This window comes from Neodiprion lecontei, chromosome 3 (genome assembly GCF_021901455.1).
Source record: "Neodiprion lecontei isolate iyNeoLeco1 chromosome 3, iyNeoLeco1.1, whole genome shotgun sequence".
Classification (NCBI taxonomy): domain Eukaryota; kingdom Metazoa; phylum Arthropoda; class Insecta; order Hymenoptera; family Diprionidae; genus Neodiprion; species Neodiprion lecontei.
In genome coordinates this window covers 39,670,557-39,690,827 of record NC_060262.1, presented here as the reverse complement: position 1 = coordinate 39,690,827, position 20,271 = coordinate 39,670,557, and the positions used below count along the sequence as shown (strand labels likewise).

General features: G+C 42.6%; 1 protein-coding gene across 1 annotated transcript in view; it reads left to right on the top strand.

Annotated features, from left to right (window-relative positions):
- Positions 1-20,271, top strand: part of LOC107217886 — a 309,627-nt gene that overhangs the window by 12,374 nt on the left and 276,982 nt on the right. The gene's annotated exons all lie outside the window — the stretch shown is intronic.

Genomic DNA, 20,271 nt, shown 5'->3' with positions numbered 1-20,271 from the left:
GTTGTAAGAAATCAGAATGATAATAGAACCTGCAGAGCAGATTCGACCTTCCACGTATTTATAGCTAGACACTACACAAGAGTTAGAGTGACTGGATATGTTACACAAAGGTTTTAATTTTTCTTCACGAGCGATGCGATAGATGGTGTAACAAATACGCATACCTGTGCTTTAATGCCTGGATATATGATCGCTGTTATATACTCTGTACCCAAAACAGCTAGCTCTAATCAACTCTGACGTTGGACATAAACGTAATTAACGATCCTGTGAGGCGAGGTTATCGCACCATTGATTAATGGTTATTGATTACGATCGAGAACAGTTTAAAACCCGGTCTTGTGTACCGCACAACGTATCTCCTCGTTTGTGACGCACAAGATCTTCTCTTTTCGAATATGAGACGCACAAGTGGATGAATAATCGTTGAACGAAATCGATCGCGACGCGGTTCGTCTGGATGGGAAAATAATCTATTTATCTTAGATTTTGCTTCCTAGATATAAGTAAAAAACGAAGTTTAATGTAGCCTACATTCCTCCCTTCCACGAATTGCGAAGAGACGAATAAAACGTAGTTGCAAGATTTAACCACAACCAACCGATAAGCTTATTTTCAAAATATTTCCACGAGTTAAGCTCTTTGGGGTTTGAAATAAAATAAATAAAAACGGCAGGCCGTTTTTCTAATCGGTCCAAAGTTCGTATCTGCGAGGGGATCGAGATAAGCTTGGAACACCCGTTCGAAATCTCCCTCTCGATGCGGTGGCTGCGAGTTATGAGCTCTGAAATTCCCTCGCGCTCGAGCCGAGTTCACGATAACATTTTCCTCCGATACAATTTGAAAGCTCTGCACGTATACGCGCAACGAGGTGTAGATACCTCTGAGAATGGGTGTGTAATACGGCTGAAATAAGTCGCAGTCAAACTGCTTTTGTAAAACAGAAAAATGATCGAGCAGTAGTATCGAGTTGAAACAATTTTTATGTCGGAGAATCTTTATCGTTATTGTTTAACACGTTTCGTTTCATGCTTGTTACATCGTAGAGATATCGTGTCTCTCTCATACGGCCGATGCGGAAAGCTATCGTTTGAAAAATATCGTCAATTGAAAAGCAATTTCGACTTTCGGTTCTTTCAACAAACGATCCGCAATAATTTCGACGACAACGCGTTTGTCTCGTCGTTTCGTGAGTATCGGAAATGAAAAATGTGCTGGAGGTTTGATTTCGGCTCAGGCTTCGCGAGCATCGTAATAACTCTTTGAAAAGTATGCTGCTGCACGATCCAACCAATAGTTTCGTACAACTATCCACTCTGTAGTCTTCCATTTATTTATTTATTTTTTTCTTTATCGCTCGATTGTGCCGAATGAAAAATTATTCATCAGCTTCGGCCTTCTGGCACAAAAAACCGTGGTTTGATTATCAATTATTCTTTCTGTAATTCATAATGACAGCGCTGTTAATACATCCGATAAATAACTTTGAGTCAGAGCTCTGGTCGATTTTTAGTACCTATCCAACCATATCGTATTACCCACTTTACTATGTATTCGTAATGGATCTACGCACTGAACTATCAATCAAATATTACGATTCTTATCATGCGATGTGCGCATTACGTAATTGGGTCGTTGAATTTTTCAGCATCTGTATAAATCAGGTGGTCGGTTGTATAAATACAATCCGCGTAAATAAAGTGTAAAAAATTGAAATGAATTTGTGAAAATTTTCAGCTCGTTTCGAATTTGCAATATTCAATTTTTGAACACAGTTTACAGTTTCGCATTCGTAGGTCCGTAAAGGTGCGTTTATACCTACCCTAGATAAACGCGGTTGCGTCGTGGAACGTAAATTGCACGAGACACGAGTCGGAATATTTGCGTAACGGGGGAACAAATTGAAACGGCGAAAATCCATCTCAATTTCGAGTTTTGTTACAGAACTGCACAGCAGCGCGAAGCCAATGGCCGTGTGATGATCCTCGTGACAAAGCTCGTTTCAACGTACATTTATACTAAAATCCTGCAACGTTGAAGCTCGAACTTCACCCTTCCGCGTCGCAAAAATTCAGGAAAATTGCGTACAGCCAGCGGACAAAATTCGATACACACAAGTTTTTCACCGCTATCACGGCTAGTTACGGCGACGATTTTTTGGTGAAATGAAAATGAAAATTTCGCGGTGAAAAAGACTTGGTTGTGTTTGGCAAAATTGTCAATTTTTCACGACAGCCATCGCTTGAATTTAAATCGCAACTCTTATACCTATAAAGGATAGTTAAAATCTGAAAACCTAGGATAGACTAAACTTTTTTACCCAATTGAATAATTTCAGTTTAAATGCGTTTGATTTCCTACGATGACTTATACATGTGATAGAGGCGAATTTTGGATTCGTAACGATTGAATCACGCGATGAATATTTTAAATCTGAAAAATATTCTCCCGAGAATTGTGGCAGGGCAATTTTTTTCCTATCGGTGAATACGTCAATTTGTTGAATCTATATACACAGTGCGAAGGAGTGATAATCAATTGGCGGAGGTTCAGGCGGCGCGTGGCGATCTAGGAAGGCGTCCCGGACCCTCGGTCCCGGGTATCTGGTTTCCTGTTGGATTTTAGCCACGCATCTAAGGCAGAAAATCTACGCACGTGCATCGACAATGCGTGTGAATAAATTCAAGCATTCATTCTATAGCGGGAGGGGTTTCACAGTTCCCTCGTGCCCCCTCAGTCGCTCCTTCATGGGGGGCACGGCTAGGATATCCATACATGGACGTCTCTATGGGCTCTCTCGATGAATTTTCTACGGGGGGTCCCCAAATCCATCCTCATGGCCGGCAAATTCACATATTTATTTCTCTTTGTTGCCTCTACGGTGTGAAAGTTTTTTACTTTGAACCGAAAAATCCGCGCACGTTGCGATTTGGTATAATATCGAAATCGCCGTTACATTTTTCATCAATGAAAAGTTTCCAAATTCTCATATAGGCGTCCATTTTACTTATCGATCGAATATATACTTAGGTACACTGAGAGAAATTTTTATTTGCGCTTACAGCTTAGTCTCTAAATTTCTCTCGATTTGAGAATTGAAAAAATCTTGCGAGGATTTTATTCGCATGACATTTCGATCGAATAGTAACTTATGTATATTAACCATGTACGTATATTATGGATACATGTATTATACATAAATAAATGTGAACCATATACGTTACGTACCATTGGAAGCAGAATTTATCAGCTGGCCTGCTTCCTGTAGCGTGAATCTCTTTCGCTCATGTTTTATGCGTTTCGACAAACGCAGGTAGCTAGCCGGTGGTGGGGTAGAATTATGGTTGGTACCTAGACGCGAAATTTTTAATATACAGTGAAATCTGGCTGCAGCCTCCATTTACGCATTCCGATTCCGTAACGCGGTTTAGATTTGAGATTCCAATTTCCAGTTCACGTGAATTAAAAAAAAAAACGATTGATTTTCCGACGCGTTGGGAAACAAAAATATCGATCACTAAGATATTAAAATTATACGTATGTAAAATTGACTTATCGAATTGACTTTTACTTAAATACTTCTCATTTGAAGAATCTTGAATATGTAATGATGAAACGATTTTTTTTACATTGGAATTAAAAATGGATTCATATACTCGGCAAATTTCGAGTCTGTCGAATAATTTTTACCCTATTGGAATATTTTTAATTCAACGATTCCAACGAGTGTACAGAGAGCATTTCAATTATTCAGTGGTTGAACAGTAAATACGGTTCCGTTCGCAGCTCACTTTTCTGCACTGATTCATTTCAGTCTACCTAAATGCGTTTGCCTTGCATGCGGCATTCATAAATACAATGCAAATTATTGCCTCGCTTTTGCACCGCTGCTGGTTCGATATTCGAAAATTTCACTCTAATCGTTGTAAAAAATAGAACGAAAGATTCTAACAGCACAAAACATCCTACCAATAAGTAGTAAAAGTCATACGGTAACAATATTAAAAAAGGAAGTCTACGTTGTTCATTTTACTGATTATTTATCGAACTTTGTTTTCTGCACTGGATGAAATGAGATGATTTCTTGAGGATCGAGTGACAAACTATATCAGCAAATCGAGAGCCAAATATTCGTAGTTTGATTTTATTGCGTTCCACGAGGGACATTCGCGTCCAATCCGTTGTGCAACACGAGAATAAAAGGCGGCTGTAAACCTCAGCGGTTTCTTCGATTCCCGTCGCCGTCCGTTACTCTCTTATCGACAATTCGAATCTATCCTAACCTTACCCAACTTTTATTTCGTTCGAGGTTGTTCCCACCGTCTTCGTCGTTGCGTCACGTCGCCATAAATCTCGCTCTTTACGTCCTTTCCTTCCTTACACATACCTTATATCCACCGCACCGACAGGGAGATGAGACTCGATGCTTATTTCCACCTTCCAGTTCCTTCCTCTAAGTGCCCGTTTAGCTCGCGGATTGCCTGCTTCGCTGTAATATCACGCCTGCTCGACGATTCGGCGGCCCGTCGTTTGGAGGAAAGATTTTAAAACCGTGTTTTAATTCGGCGTATTTTCATCCATTCGTTAAATCACTTATCACCTTACGTCGCAAGTAAGGATACTTCTTTTTGTTGTCTGGACACTTTTTCCCTCGGTCACTGAATCTTCGTCGTCGTTCTCTTAAGCTCACACTTGAAACGTACCATTTTTTAGTCTCCGTGAAATATCGTCCAAAGAAAATCCCGTCGTAACGAGATATTTTTTGCTCAAAGTTGAAACAACACTTTTCGCGTGAAGTGACTTTTGAATGATGTTCGGATTCCAAGCTTCTTTGCCAAGCCAAGCGTCTCGACCGGTCAGAAGTTGACGAAAGCATCGATTTGACATCGAAATGAAACACTCCGACTCGAATTGAAAAACAAATCAACGTAACCCGCGAAAACTTCTTCGACTAAGGTAACAACGATCTTCCTATAAAATAATCCGTAAAAAATCTCTCCGTTAACTTGATCGGCGCCAATATTCCGCGTATATCCGACATGAAAGGGGCAGGGATGCCGGGACTTTATATCGAGAACGTCAGGCCGGACTCCTTGGAAGAACGATCAAGATCGGTTCTCGAGCCTCGAGGTAAACCGTATCTTCGAGTCTCCGGCAAGATCCACGCACGGGGCGCCAAACTGAATCAAATTCCAAGCGTCGCGGCGGCGGTCGCTTAGCTGTTTATTATTCCAGATCAAATAAGCCGGAGCTGCCAGGGTATTTCGCCAACCGCAAGACGCGTCTGGCGGTGGAATCAGCATCGAGAGATGTCGCGTCGCGTTCACATCACGGACGCACCCTATCTCACCAAACATGTCCAACCCCATGGATCGTCGGCCAATGTTGTCCTAGTAGGCACCGCGGTTATGAATCGACGCCAAACGTCAATATGACGCGGTGCGTCGCTTATATCCGGACCTCGTCGTGTTTACTCCCACAGTTTGCGCGTCGTGTAAAAAATAAGGAGAAACATGCGTGTGTGCCGGGTCTGGATTAGACCTAATATCGTGTCCAAATAATAAGGAAACGTGTCAACTCTCCCGAGTCAACAACTCGGTTCACAAATTGGAGGCTCCTTTATTGGGTCGCTTCTACGGTGTTTTACCGGAAATCAATCCTCGCTGTGTCTGATCGGTATGATCAGTCTGATAGCAGAGTCTTGGAAGTCAATTTGAAAGTTTTTCCTACACATCGGCTCTACGTCCAGGCGTACGAAAACCTACAGTTTTTTCGTGATTGGAATTGCTGATGTTTAGTGATGCGTTTTTACCCAATTCGTATAATCCCCGGAAGTTATATTTTTTACGGAAACTTATACACGTCGATGCGAAGTTGTTTGCCGGTTTGTTAAAGCCGATGATAGAAGACCGGAAGATCGGCTGTTGCCGATATATTGTGCAAACCCATTCGCTTTTTTGTACACTATAGTGTAGAATTTTCATTTTCTGACAAATCGATTACCGATATTTATTTCGTAGAATCATGCCCACATTGCGAGAGAAATGTAAATTTTTAAGAAAAGAAAATAAACTCAATTTTCGAAACATGTTCAAAGCATTTGAAAATCATCCAAAAAGCGTTTCTTTACTCAAACGAAAGCATTTCGTGTGAATATTTTAATTTTAAAGCAAACGAGTGAATTCCTTCCTACCGAATGAACGAATATGCAGCAAAAAATAATATAATTCCTTGTAATCGAGGCGCTCTCCGAGTCAGCGTATATCCGAGACGGAAAAAGAAACAACGTGACGAGAATCGGGGAAGCGCCGATTGATATCAATTTCGTGAATCCGAGCCACGATCCGCCAGCATATAAGCCGAGTATAGCAATGCGATTGGCTCGGGAGTCGCGGCTGAACTCCCATCAAGCCAAAGACAGGATGTTTGGATTGAGGGCTGGAGCTTTTATTACTTTGCGCTCGCATGGGTTCTCAATCCTTCCATATCGCGTCGTTCATGACGCCCTTCCAGCTCTCGTCATTCGAGAATAGTTAGAAACTTCTGCAGCCGATAAACGACGTCACAGCGAAAGCTCCGGATCTCGAGTCGTTGATAGACGGTCCAGAAATTAATCTCGACGCTTTCAACCCCCGTTTAGTCGGTGAGTATATACATATAAGCGGGCCGGTGACAGACGATGAAAAAACGCTGAAGGTTCGTCCGTGAAGAAAATTTAATAATTTCCCGGTATGAGAATGAATAAATTGGGCATTTTCCGTCTCTTCCTTTTTCCGTTCTTCTGTTCTTCCTTGAATTAATCAACTCTTTACGCCGTTCAAATTCTCCTCCTCCCCCACCCCGCGATATCTCGTTTTTTTTTACACTCTGCATCGCGAGATGACGAATTTATCGGTACAGTTAGCACTCCGACCTTGGTGCCATAATTTTTCGCTTCGATTCTCCGAAGTAATAATCATGGCTAATGTTCGCAATTCATTTCTGGCCGATCGCGTATGCAGTCGTATCCAGAATCGTAAGGCCGAGACGCTGATACCGCGGGTAGAAGACGCGTCAAAAAGCCGAAAGACCGAAACTTTTCGATCAGCTAATAAAACTATTCGAATGTATAACCAACGGTGTTTGTTTGCGTCCCGGCCACTCGGAGCAAGACAAATTTGATGCGAAAACTTTGGAGGATCGGAGAAAACTGAACGTAAGGTAGACTCAAGATAAAACTGAACTAGCCTGAGTGCTATGGAGGAATATTAGTCCATCGAGTTAGTACTTAGTTTGAAAAGTCGTGGTAGTTTTGCTCTCGCAAGCATTCGTGACGTGTCTTGTGTGCAGATATACAGACTAGACGTATCTGTGAGCAGACGATGTACCCAAGAATCCTCCTCTCGTTCTGATACGCCGATAATGTAAGTGAAGATGAATTTTTTTTCTACCCTCGTTCCAATTATTATTCAAACTGTACCGCTTTTCTTTCTTTTTTACGTATTCATCTCTTTGCGCTGCTCCAATCTCTCAAACTCTTCGCGTACTCGTGATTCGCCAGGTCTCTTTGAGCTCGTTTTGTCTTTAGACTCTCGTTTCTGCAAACTGACAACATATACACAACGCAGGTGACAGATGAATTAGTACAACGATGAAAATAGCCTGCGTTTATTCTTGCTCGGGTTTTCCTACGTGAGAATAATATTTCTCCGAAGATATCACAAGGGCAAGGAATTTTCTCATCGTTCGCCATCGTCGTACAAAATTTTCTTTGTCCACATTCAGCAGTCTTTGACAACGAATATGACATAATTTTTAGCCTGAAATATTTTAAGTTGGAAACACTGTAAAAATGGACAAATCTTCTCGTATTATTTCAACTTTTGATCCTACCAAGTTCTGGTTCCGTTTTTTGAGTTCCTGAGGTTTTAAGTAGCCTGTAAATCGTTTCTAATTGTAAGACAAAAACTTTCCTGCAAACTTTGTCCTCAAAATTAATAACAACGTAACATTATGCACCAAGAAATCCGACCAATTTCGCAACACTGCTTCGAACGGCGACTGATTCTGAGTGACAGCTTCGACATTTTGGGGTTGAATAACTGCGTTCAGGGGATGCTGCGACTTCGGATCCGGCGTTGCGTCACCTTGTGCATGGAACCGACCGTCGAAGCGTGACCCGGACAACGTCAGTCGCTTCCTCGACGTCCGGATGACGTCAGTGGCTTCTGGAGGTCTTCCTCCCCGATCGCCCTTCTCGGATGCGGGAATGTACCGGAGAGTAAGAAGGGTCGGAGGTCGCGGTGATCTGCACTCGCCGTTTCGGTCGTCTCGGGACAATGCAGCTCCGGATTTTCAGATTAAGCGTTTGATCGACTCGCCCCGAGTAGCGGAGAAAGCTTATATATAATCACTCGCTCTCCGAGTACGCGAAATTCATCCATGACTGAAGTACGTACTCGGTTGGAACTGAATCATCCGGACGATCATCCAATGGGGGTTAAGAACATGTCAGAGAATTGGACTGTTGTACCGAACAGCCATTTTTCATTCATTTTTTAATTACTTTAACCCAGACGGTAGTAAATCATCCTTACTGGAGTGACGAGTGATTTCATTAACACCGATATTAAAGAAACAATGTATTAGATTTCAAGTAATACGTTATAAACAATTTTCTTCTAATCTGCTTACTGCGTCAAATTTCACACTCTCAATTGAGCCTTATTCGGTAATTACCAAGTAACGAATTCATGTATTCAGGTAATTTAGGAACATTTTCATTCGTCCAGAAAGATTAATCAATTTTGGGCTGCCAATGAAATGGTTTACAAGAAAAACATGACAAACTTATCTGGAACAATAAACATTTATTACGAGTGAACCGGATATTTTGTAAGGTAATTACGAGGTAAAATCGTCTGAATATTTTTTATTGCCGGCTTGCGACGAATCGTTTTATCAGATCAACAAAAATTTGCTGTAACTTGACTGAATAAATTTCAGTAAAATAAAATTCTGTCAGAAGTTGGTCATTTCATAGAATCAGATGAATTCAAGTGAAACAAGACTTCCACTCGGCGCAATGTTCAAAGTTCTGAATTTTTAGAACTGAAATTACAAAAAATCTTGTAAACATCAGAGAATCGGTGTTATTTTAATTTATTGTCGATCATCCAACTAAACATCCATTTGTCGAATCGACGTTCCGCAACTTTTTAGCTCCATTAAAAACCCAGAAAGCTCAAAGCTCAAAGTCATCAAAACGATGCCTAAAAGACGTCTTTCGCGGTATTCGAACCTTAGACATAATTTCGACGACTGTCCGGTTAAGACACGCTTCCCAACTGGGACATCTCGATTCACCTAAACGTACAGCATTAACCGAGAAACATGGTCGTTTACCCGCAAGCGTGTCGAGGTATCGGCTTACTCCCGTCTCCCGTTTCTTGCTCCACCCTCGACGTAGAAACAAGGCCTCAAGTCAGGCGTGTATTTATGTGTACACAAGCGTGGACGACGTGCACGGCAGACGGCGGAATACACGTTGAACGGTGATCGCTCCTGCGGCACGATTACGATGTGCTGACATAAAAGCTCATTGTACACCGTACAGGAGGAAGAGGAGGAGTGCCGCCGAGTCCGAGTGCAGGGCAGGCTCCGGTCTGGATGAGTAATTCCTGAGTATTATCTGGGTCAGTTTTCCACAACGGAGCGTTGACTGCTCTCAGATTTTACTGCACTCTCAGCTCGGATCGTGGACTGATTGTGAGATGGAGAGAATTCTCGCTCGTTGAAAGAGAAACGTACTCTTGTTAGGAAGTTACGTTATACGTTCGTCACTCGACGCTTTGAGGAATGAGACGTTGTCTTGGAACCTGAGATACCTGGATCCGTTCTCACCTTTTCGGTTTCTTTTTATCTTTTTATTTGTTTTTTTTTGTTTTTTTCAAAATTATTTTGGGACCCCGCCATCACCGACGAAACGAACCTTACCTGGATAATTTCTTTGTAACAGACGCGGAGTAGGTTTATACATTTTCAACTTTTCTAAACGGTTCGGCAATTCTTCTTCGGCAAGCGTTTACCGTTCGGAGGGAGAAAACTTTTCTCAGATAATTTTAGTTCCGTGGGATATGTTCTTGGCGCTACGGCTGCACTGGGTGAACGTGCATTAATCACGCTCGCAAGGCGGTGCAATTTTCTAATAAACGTCGCTGTTCTGGAAGAGATTTTTCATTTTCTTAACCACGGAGAAGGTTATATTGCGTGCCGAGGCGCAAGTTGCCCGGTCGGTTACTTAAATCGCTCGTAAAATATTACTCACTCCGAGCCACGGGAGAAGTTCGAATTGCATGCAATGCACTTTGAATCGGCTGCAATTAGCTCGTGAGAAATTGACAAATAGTGTAATTTCCAGTTACGTCGTGTTTGCTCGCTTCTTCTATATCGGCTGGAAGAACAGAGCCGTAAGTGGAAAGAAACGAGCATGTGGATAAAAAAAAAGAAAAAAAAAAGAAACAGATTAGACCGAAGGTGCAATTCCTTTCGGACGGCAGATGGCGGGCTTTTTCGTTCGAAAGAACGGCGAACGGTTATCCCTGGTTATCCCTGGTTATCCAGAAGTTTAAGGGGATGCGGCCAGTATGTCACGAGGACCCAGACAATGGGATGACACCGATCCGCGCGAGTTGCCTTCGGCGAGGGTGGCTCGATTCGTCCTTTTCCGAATCCTCCCTCGGGATCAGTTACGTTGCGTTAGGTTAGTCCTCGGTGTATATCCTTCCCCCGTCCTCCCTTCTGTCTGTGTAGTAGTTACCCTTTTTCTCTATAAAATGCACCCTCGCAAATTTCACCGTAATATTAACGATGAATTTAAAAGTTTTATTAGTCTCCCTGATTTTTCCCCGACGACGAACGAATTTCAGTTTTATGCACTACGAGGGAATTGTCAACTAGATGTTAATGACTTTTTAAGAGAGAGGGAAAAAAAAGAAAAAAAAAATCCGAGTAGTCATAACTTGGTGTAATTTAAGTCGTGAATGATTCGAGTTGTCAACAAAAAAATCGTATGCCTAAAGCGTTTTGGAAATTTTGGTTTCAAAAAGTTTCTTAATATCGGAACGCATTCGAATTTCGACTTCCGTGAACTTTGACCCAAACTTAATTCTTCCGACTACTTTTCCATTCTCATTCTTTTCGTTCACTAGATGATAACAATGATAATAATTAACATAATACTAATCAATTAGCTGCACCATCAAATACTTTCCATAAACTATAAATATCTAACCTGCAGCAGTGTTTCAATTTTGTCGAATACACCGTTTGTTCTTCAAAATATTGTAATTAAGAACTTGTAATAATTGCTTCCGCATTTTTGATTACTCATCCTATCGAGGTAAAGTTTTGGTTTTGCCATTTTTTTCGGCAACGAGATTGAAGTATCACGTTTATTGCGCCAGTTTTGACGTGCCCCCGTTTTCTTATCTGGGGAATGATAAAAAGCGCGCTTTAGAGGGATACAGGAGCGACTAAATCTATCAACGCCCCACGATACCGAAGCTGACGAAGTGATCTTCGGAAAGTCGGACGTTAAAAGGAGCTTGTGTGGATACGGGATGAATGATGCTCGTGTATTGGTGAAGCAGCGGGCGTAATCTTTCGGTTAGAAAATTCGAAATCTTGAGAACTCAAGAACTTGAGAGGCCCGCGTTTTATGGCGCGATTATCTGACTCGCATCTCTCGCCCCCTGATATTTGCTCACTTGCTTCTTTTTCCCCCATTCTTCCTCGTCTTTTTTTTTTTTTTCTTTTTTTCTTATCCTTAAACGGCGAGTAGAGAGGGTTTCGTCTTTTTGTTCTTTAAGCTTTTAAATACGGATCCATTTAAGTTTCTTCACTTCTCTTGGCTGCAGGTTCTTAGCCGTACAGTCTTCTCGTCGAGAAATATTTCACAACGCAAGTCAAGCTGGTCAGCTGTAAGACGTAATTTTCTACACTCCGCAATCTTTTCCTCGTCCTTTTTGCCTCGGACTCTTGAACGGAACTCCTTAACCAACTTTCGGTGTGGTTTTCACACCGAGATACACTGAACTTTCCGATGCAGTAGACGAAGACGAATCGCAACTGATAGCGTTTATACGCGAGACAATTCAATGTAAGAGCGAGGATTCGATTCGTCCTGTTTTAATTGCAAGTGGTGATTTTAATTGGAGTCTCGTAGAGTCTGCGAAACGATTTCCGGAACTATATGTATAAGGTGAAAATTGAAGAAGAAACAGGAGCTATATTTAACCACTAGAAAAGTATCGACTGACAATGAAATAATAGACCGAGTATGATTATTATCCTCATTTTTATTCGTACACCAATTAGCACAGCTTTGGTAAAAATACTTTCGGAGGCTTAATCGTTAAGCTTTACATGGTCTCGAGGGCCAAGATGAAAGAGAACATCAGTCGGTGTCTCTGTTAAATTAATTTGATGAATAGTAAACATCAGATTTCTCAAATATGTCCAAGAAAATCGTAGAGTGAAGAATCGGTTGTTAGGCGCATTGCCGAACAGCTGCTGCCGCACGAAAAGGACACGAAAACGGTGTGCAAAAAGGGAAAAAAACCACGATTTCTCCCCTCGAACGACATCGAAGCTATAAACTAATCCGTAACCGACCCCAACCTAGTTTTCTCGAGGGGTGAAATTTCGCTTAACTATAAAACTACCCTGCAGCCCTGCACGTTGCACTTTCTACGTTGTTCGAAAGTCGGTGGGTCGATATCAGCTATCAAAATTCCCCCAAGCATCCGTCACAGATTGAAATATTATTTCAATTCCAATTGATTGGTTTGGTGTCAGAACATTTAAGTATATGACTCGAGAATAATGTCATTATACTAACCATAGGAAAACTTGAATATTAAATTTGAAATTTCTGATGTATTGGTAAGATACGATAGATGCTACCTTTCAAATAATCCGGGAAGTGAGGTAGTTAGAGGAAATAGGTAAAATAGAATAAAATAAGGAAAATTGCGTATCAGAAGCGAAATAGAGAAAAAAACGAGCTAGAAAAATAGGAAGACGATATCCGGAGGATAAGGAAAGGAGAAAACTCACAGCAGCATCGGGGGTTGCAGGAGGACTCTGTAATAACAAATTCTACCTGTCGATAATCCTTTGGAATGCTTTTAACCGGATCCTTCTCGATGCCTGGAAGTGACACCTCCGTTCGTTTTAACCCGGCGTTCCGAACGTTCGATTCCTCGGAGGATCCTGCAGGATCGGCGGGACGAGGGCGGCGGGAAAGCCGCAGGAAACAAGGAGGCGAGTCGTCGACTCGGTCGAAGCCCGTCAATAATTGCAAGGAATGCTTTTAGCTGTAGAAACCGAGCCTCGTCCTTCCCGCAGTCCTCCTTTCTCCTTAACGCCTCGTCGGCATTGCTATCCGCTAATGGCCGATAATCCGGACGTTTCTGCAGGACTCGAGTCACTTCCGTTCAGTGTCAGCAGATATTTCTTGGAACGTGTCGTAAGTAGATAACGCCACTTCTTATCCTCTCGCGGCGTGGGCGAATTGGCAGCAGGAGCGGACGGAACTGCAGCGGAAAAGCTTCCGCAGGACGAAGAAGAAGCCGCTGATCCTGAGACCGGGAGGGGATCCTCGCCTCTCGATTTATACGACGAGATTAGGCCGAGCATAAATCCGACTAATACGAGTCGTCGATGCAATACGGGAAATAATCCGACGCCAAAACGCGTTAGAGACGCCCGTTTATTCCGTCCACGAGTTTGAGCGTCATTCTATGGTTGCATAAATCACCCCCGTTCACCCGATAATCGAATCGATCTTTCGATGCATGTCCTCCAGGATTAACTGTACGCGTATTTTTATTCTCCTGTCGGGATGTGGGGACTGTTAATCGCGAAACGAATCTTTCGAATCATTTTTTACCGCTGCACGCTGCTCGCGGACGGAAAACCAAGGGGTGCATTTTAGAGGGTCACTGCAATTTCGACCGCTCGCTGCATGCGTTCACCCTTATTTCGAATCCCCCCCCCCCCCTCTCGGCCGGAGCCTACTTCCAGAATGGGAATGGCTGAAACTCACCACCCTCAGGGTTAAAAGGGTCGATTATTTTTTGAGGGGTCTTTAGAGCACGAGGACTCTTTGATACCACCAGACTTTCGCGATGAGGATGTAAGGTATTCGCTGATATCTGAGGTAAGCGTACTGGACTTTAGACGTGGAAATATTCCGCTATCGTTAATTAATTAAGTCATTTGTTACTGTGAGATTATCATCGAATTTCATTAGGTGAAAATCATTAAATAATCACGTTCAAACTCAACGTTAATTCAGACGGTAATAAATTATCCTTATTGGAGCGACAAGTGATTTCATTTACCATTATTACGGAAATAATGCATTAGATTTCAAGTTATAGATTATAAATAATTTTCTTCTAATCTGCTTACTGCGTCAAATTTCACACTCTCAATTGAGCGTTATTCGGTAATTACCAAGTATCGAATTCATGTATTCAGGTAATTTAAGAATATTTTCATTCGTCCAGAAAGATTAATCAATTTTGGGCTGCCAATGAGATGGTTTACAAGAATAACATGACAAATTTATCTGGAACAATAAACATTTATTACGAGTGAACCGAATATTTTGTAAGGTAATTACGAGGTAAAATCGTCTGAATATTTTTTATTGCCAGTTTGCGACAAATCGTTTTATCAGATCAACAAAAATTTTCTTCAACTTGGCTGAATAAATTTCAGTAAAATAAAATGCTGTCGAAAGTTGGTCATTTCATAGAATCAAATCACTTCAATTGAAAAAAATCTTCCTCTCAGCGCAACCCTTACAGTTCTGAATTTTCACAACTGCAAGTACTAAAATTCTTGTAAGTATTATAGGATTGGTGTTATTTTAATTTATAGTCTATCAACGATGAAAACAATGTTGGTCAATTTAGTTCTGTTATCCTTAACCAATAAATTTTTTTTCTTCATGTAGCGTGTAACTTTCGAAAAATATTAAAGCGTATACAATTAGGGAGAATGAAATCATACAATACATTCGTTTTGCGAAGCCGGTTCGGTACATACAAAACAGCTTAGCCAGTCTATTAATAAGTCCGTGCAGTTTGAGCCGGTGAGCCTGTTAAACTTTGGTTTAACTTTAGAACCCTCGAACCCGACCAGCTCTCATTAGCAATAAAAATTCCCACAGTTTTAGCCGGCCGCCATTTCCACCTTTCGACGCGCACCTACAAACTTATATAATATACCTATACATATGCAATTTAGTAATTATAATTATGATTTAATATCACGTTTAATCATTTCACGCGGCGCGGAATGGTGAAAATAACATCTGTGAAAGATGGATAGAAAAAATTTGTAGTCCTCAAACAGTGATGAATAATAATCGACGATGTAATTGGATTTAGTTTTTATCGTCGAGTGTTTTCTTCGATTTTCTTCATCAAATTCAAGGAAGACGATCCGATATTGAAGAATGAGATAACTTTTCTCCGTCATTATTCATCCGGATATAATATCGTCGGTAAACGATCCTGCGAAACGGAGGATCTACGAGGAATCCGAAGGATCGTATAAAAGAGCGTCTGAATCGAGACAGGGCTGCAACCTGTACAAAGCTGAGATCGAATCCGTTCAGTCTATAACCAATTAATTAATTTCCCATGACCGGAGTTTGCGATTGAGAGTTCCTCGATATCGAGATTTCATTCTATTATATACGCGAGGAATTAAAGAAACGAATGTATTAATTCTTTCATTCAGCGAAAGGATTCGCAGATCAGCAGGATTCTGCATAACGGCTCTCTGCAAGTTTAAAGCTGAAAAATGCCAACGAAGCCGTAGAATTATTCCGGCTCACGCGGCTTTGCGTAATAAACTCGGAAAACTTCACTTATACGTATGTCGGAACTAGTCGCAGGGCTGCAGATTCGCATGCATGATGAACTGCTGCACGCACTGCAGGTGTACGAAATTCTATTTGCACTCGCGAGAGACGCGCTCTCGTGAATAAATCAACGGCTAAACCGCTCAATTTGGCAGACTGCAGTTAGTGGAGTGAAAGGTGAAAGAAAAAAATGAAAAGAAAGAATACGAAGTTAACGTGCAAAATCCTGCCGGACAGCAGTTTGAGGAAAATTTTTTGCGCGAGCATTTTTAGGTGAAAAAGGAAGGAAAATAAGAACAGAAAACACGGCACCGCAAATTTTACCAGCTTTATTTCAGATTCTAACGCTTAAATTTCGTTTGCGAAAAATCCTGCCTCGAGAATTTCACGTATGTACGTGCATTCCAGGTGAATATAAATTTTCATAAATGTTTGATCGGTTATTTTGCGAATCAAATATTCACTCCTTATTTATTTATTCAAGATCGTATTGAGTCGCGCAATAAAGACGATGCTGATACCGAGGGAGAAAGTCGTAGTCAATTATTGCATCGCTTGTGTATATTATAAAGCCCTGAAAGGAAGTCGGTGTCAAACGTTTAAATTGATTCCAACGGTGAGTATCGTCGATCCGCGTTGCAAGCTTTCTTTTCCAAATTAAACATCCGTTATGGACCCTAATTTCAATTCCTTTTACCATTCTTCCCTTTACTCGCCGACTCGTTTATTCGTTTACACATTTATATCCTCTTCGACGATGTAACGAGGCACTGATCACCGCCCGAGGCGTCCGCAAATCGTCCTTTGTCGAAGTGTAACGAATAAGCCGCTAGCCTCCTATTTCAATGAGACTGGAAAGAAGAAAAGCAAAAAAGAAAAAATTTAAGAGAAAAAAAAAAAAAAAAAATAGGTGACGGGAAGGGAAGAGGTAAAACAGAAAACAGAAAAAAGTCACATCCAATTAATCTTTGAGCAGGAAATCCTGAATCAGACTAAACAAACACACAAGATTAGGCGGGGCGGGTGGGTCTGCAGGTTCTGCAGCAGTTTTCTTTTATCGGTGTCCTTGTCTCTCGAAGCGGGGTCTCTGCTTCCTCGGCATCGCGTCTCCTTCTCCTCATCATCATCATCGTCGTGGTCGTCGTCATCCAGCGGCAGGATGGAAGAGAGGAGATTCTATTTTAAAACCATCTCATACGCGCTTGAAGGCGTGTAAAGAGGAGCCGAACGAATCCATGCACTGACATCTATCCTGTGCACGTGTTATGCTCGTCACCAAATCTAGCAGCACCAGCAGCAGCAGCAACAGCAACAGCGGGAGAAAAGTGGGATTCGAGCCGTTTAAAAGTCGATTATTTAGACAAGGTGACGGGCGCGATTTGCTTCGGCGATCGGATCCACAGACACCCGATAAATCGGGCCAAGACTATCCGCTTGATCCCTACTTTTCCGGCAGGATAAAGACTTTGCTCCAGGATTCGAAGAGGCTCTTCAACTTGCCCGGTCGGGGATGCCGCTAATGGATCCTGCGGGATGTGTAATGGTCCGCGGGCAGCCCGCCATCAAGGTGTTTACACCCGAAACCAATTACCTCTAATTCACCATCTATTTTATGGACCGATTAGCGGAATTTACACGCTGCTCGCAGCTCATGCGAGCGAACCCGGTTATCCTTGCTTTGATCTCTTTATTCGGTCAGCTTTTTCCCGCGGGCGAGATGAGAAGGCCACAGCTGATGACCCCTCGGAATGGGAATTGGGTGAAAAAGGAAGGCGAGAGCCAGCTCCTCCCCCTTCTTTTTCTCCTTCGTCTTCTTCTTCTTCTTCTTCTTCTTCTTCTTCTTCTTCTTCTTCTTCTTCTTCTTCTTCTTCTTCTTCTTCTTCTTCTTCTTCTTTTCATTATTCTTCTTCTCGCTGGGCACTCTGCAAACCGGTCCAGGAATGAGAAGCGATAATTATATCGCATGCTAATTGATTTGTTGAGGAGCCTGGCGCGATTCGCGTGACCATTCAGTGTTGGGCTTTGAACGTGTAATCTCTACCCCCCTTTTTTTTCCTCTTTCTCTCCGATGTCTCGCGGGTCGAGATCATCTGCTAAATCATTCGTTTATCACCCCGCGACCTGAGTTACACAGCTGAGTAGAAGACAAATACGACAAGATGCTGCGAAACTTGTACGACACTCGGGCGTCTCTACGAGGATCGCAAGGAGAATGAGGAGGCGACGATTTATCATGAAAAAACACGCGATGCTCGTTTATGTTGAGTTGTTATTTTTGTCAGCCTCCTCGATCTCCGTCGATTTCTTTTACCCTGGCAGTAAAGACCCCGTCTTATACGGTCGAAAGTCTTTTTACCCGACAGTGCAGAATGGTGCAAGTAAAGTGATAAAAAAGTATTACCAGATTGAAGGGACTTTGGAAAGCAGATTGCGACCTTGGCTGCACCGAACTATCGGGCTAGAGTAATTTTGCCAGCCTTGCAGATGAGAATCCACCGATCGGTTCGTTAATCCTGGAATATTATTCCCTCGTGGAATCGAGTTCCGTCGTTTCACGATGATATCGAAAGACGGCGAGCCAAGCCTGGGAAAAAACCTCGTTCTCATCGCAGTTCCTCGCCACCCTCGATAGATTCCGTTGAATCATTACGTTAAGTACACGCGATGCCAAGACACTGTCGCAAAAAACGAGCCGTAATTCATTGTAATAAAAAAAATCGGTGAATAACGTTGCGTACGATACCGCGCTGAACATGTTCCGCAGATTGCGATCGCACGACGCCATTCGCGAATACACGATTTCGGAGAATCGGTGAACACATACTTGTCCTCTTCACCTTGCGATTCGGTAACTGCGAGCACGACGCGAGGTCGATTGACCTCGAGCGAATTAACCGCTTCAAGCCAGCGGCACTCACCCGAACCGTGATCAAATTTCCATCCGCATTAGCCTCAAGGCTTGGGTCTTTAAGCGACTCGCCTACAGCCGACAACAAGCACCGTAAAATAAACCGATGTCGATGAGACACGCAACGACGCTGCGGGATCGAGAAGGAGGTCGGAAAATCAGGAAACGTGGTCTAGAAATCACTTCCGTTTACCGCACGCCCCCGTAAGCCAAGGTGCTTGACTTCTTATTGCCTCGGGTTTCGACACAAGGGACAATGAGTCGGGGTAAAGGTGACAGTACCGGACGATGAGAGTCGTTCTCCTCTGGGAAGCCTTGGAAAGCAGTTCATTGGAATCCTTTGCAAAAGCCATTGATTCTTGGTGTCTGTTTCGCAAATGTTTCACACAGTGTGTGGAAAAAACACATTACACATGCGAGCGGTAAACCATTCATCGATTTTGGTGTACACAAAGATGTCGTGTCAGAATTGAGTCGCTTTAAAAGTGGAACTACCCGAACGACGCGCTTGAAATCCCGGTGAAATCGATCCGGTGTGATCTTTCGATAGCGGATCGACACGACGCGTGAACGGAAGAGCGCCAATGTTCGCTGCGATAGCAAATAGTTGCGGACGCCGGGTTGGCGCGTTTTTTTTTTTTTTTTTTATAGGCAACGCATTAGTCGAATGGCGGTGTTGCTTTGGTCGGGAGCTTTGAGGCGGATTATTTACCGGATCGTATTGACTATCCATCTCTGCAGAAGCGCGCGTGCATCAGTGATCATTAATCAAATTGCCAACTACCAGGACAGCGTCAACACGTGTTTACTCTTTGGTGCTTATGGCGCTACTACATCTGTCATTAATACATCCGACGCATTAATTACGCTTTATGTTGCAATTATGCGCTCGAGGAGGTTCGAGTTTCGCGATATTACGGGCATGCAGGAGAAAGGCAATTGCGATCGAAGTTCGCCGCAATCGCGTCGGATTCCGAAATGAAATCCCAAGTACGACGAACGCGTATCCGCTCGACGGGATCGCGGCTTCATAGAATAGATGAAAGAAAAGATGGCGGAAGAGAGGCGGGAGGCTGCGGCCGCGTCTGTTCAACAACCCGGAATAAATCGGCATTATTGTTTTCGTTAAGGTACAGTCAAGTCCGTCTCCGCAGAAAGGCGGTCTTTGATTTTTGTCTACACGGTGTGTAGTTTCGGAGTGAATCTGGAACGTCGGAGGAAATCGGGAAGAAACCTTTCGGGAATTTCGACTCTGAATAATACACGGACTTTCTGCAAGCTCGCCCGGCTTCCATAACTGCATATACAGATATAGACCGTTTCGCTCGATAATCGCACGATCGAGTTATACAAAATTCAAGAACCCGAGCTGCCGGAGCTGATCCTGCTTTTCTATGCATTGTATTCTTCAGTTTCACTTCGCGATTCAGTTTCAGTCTAC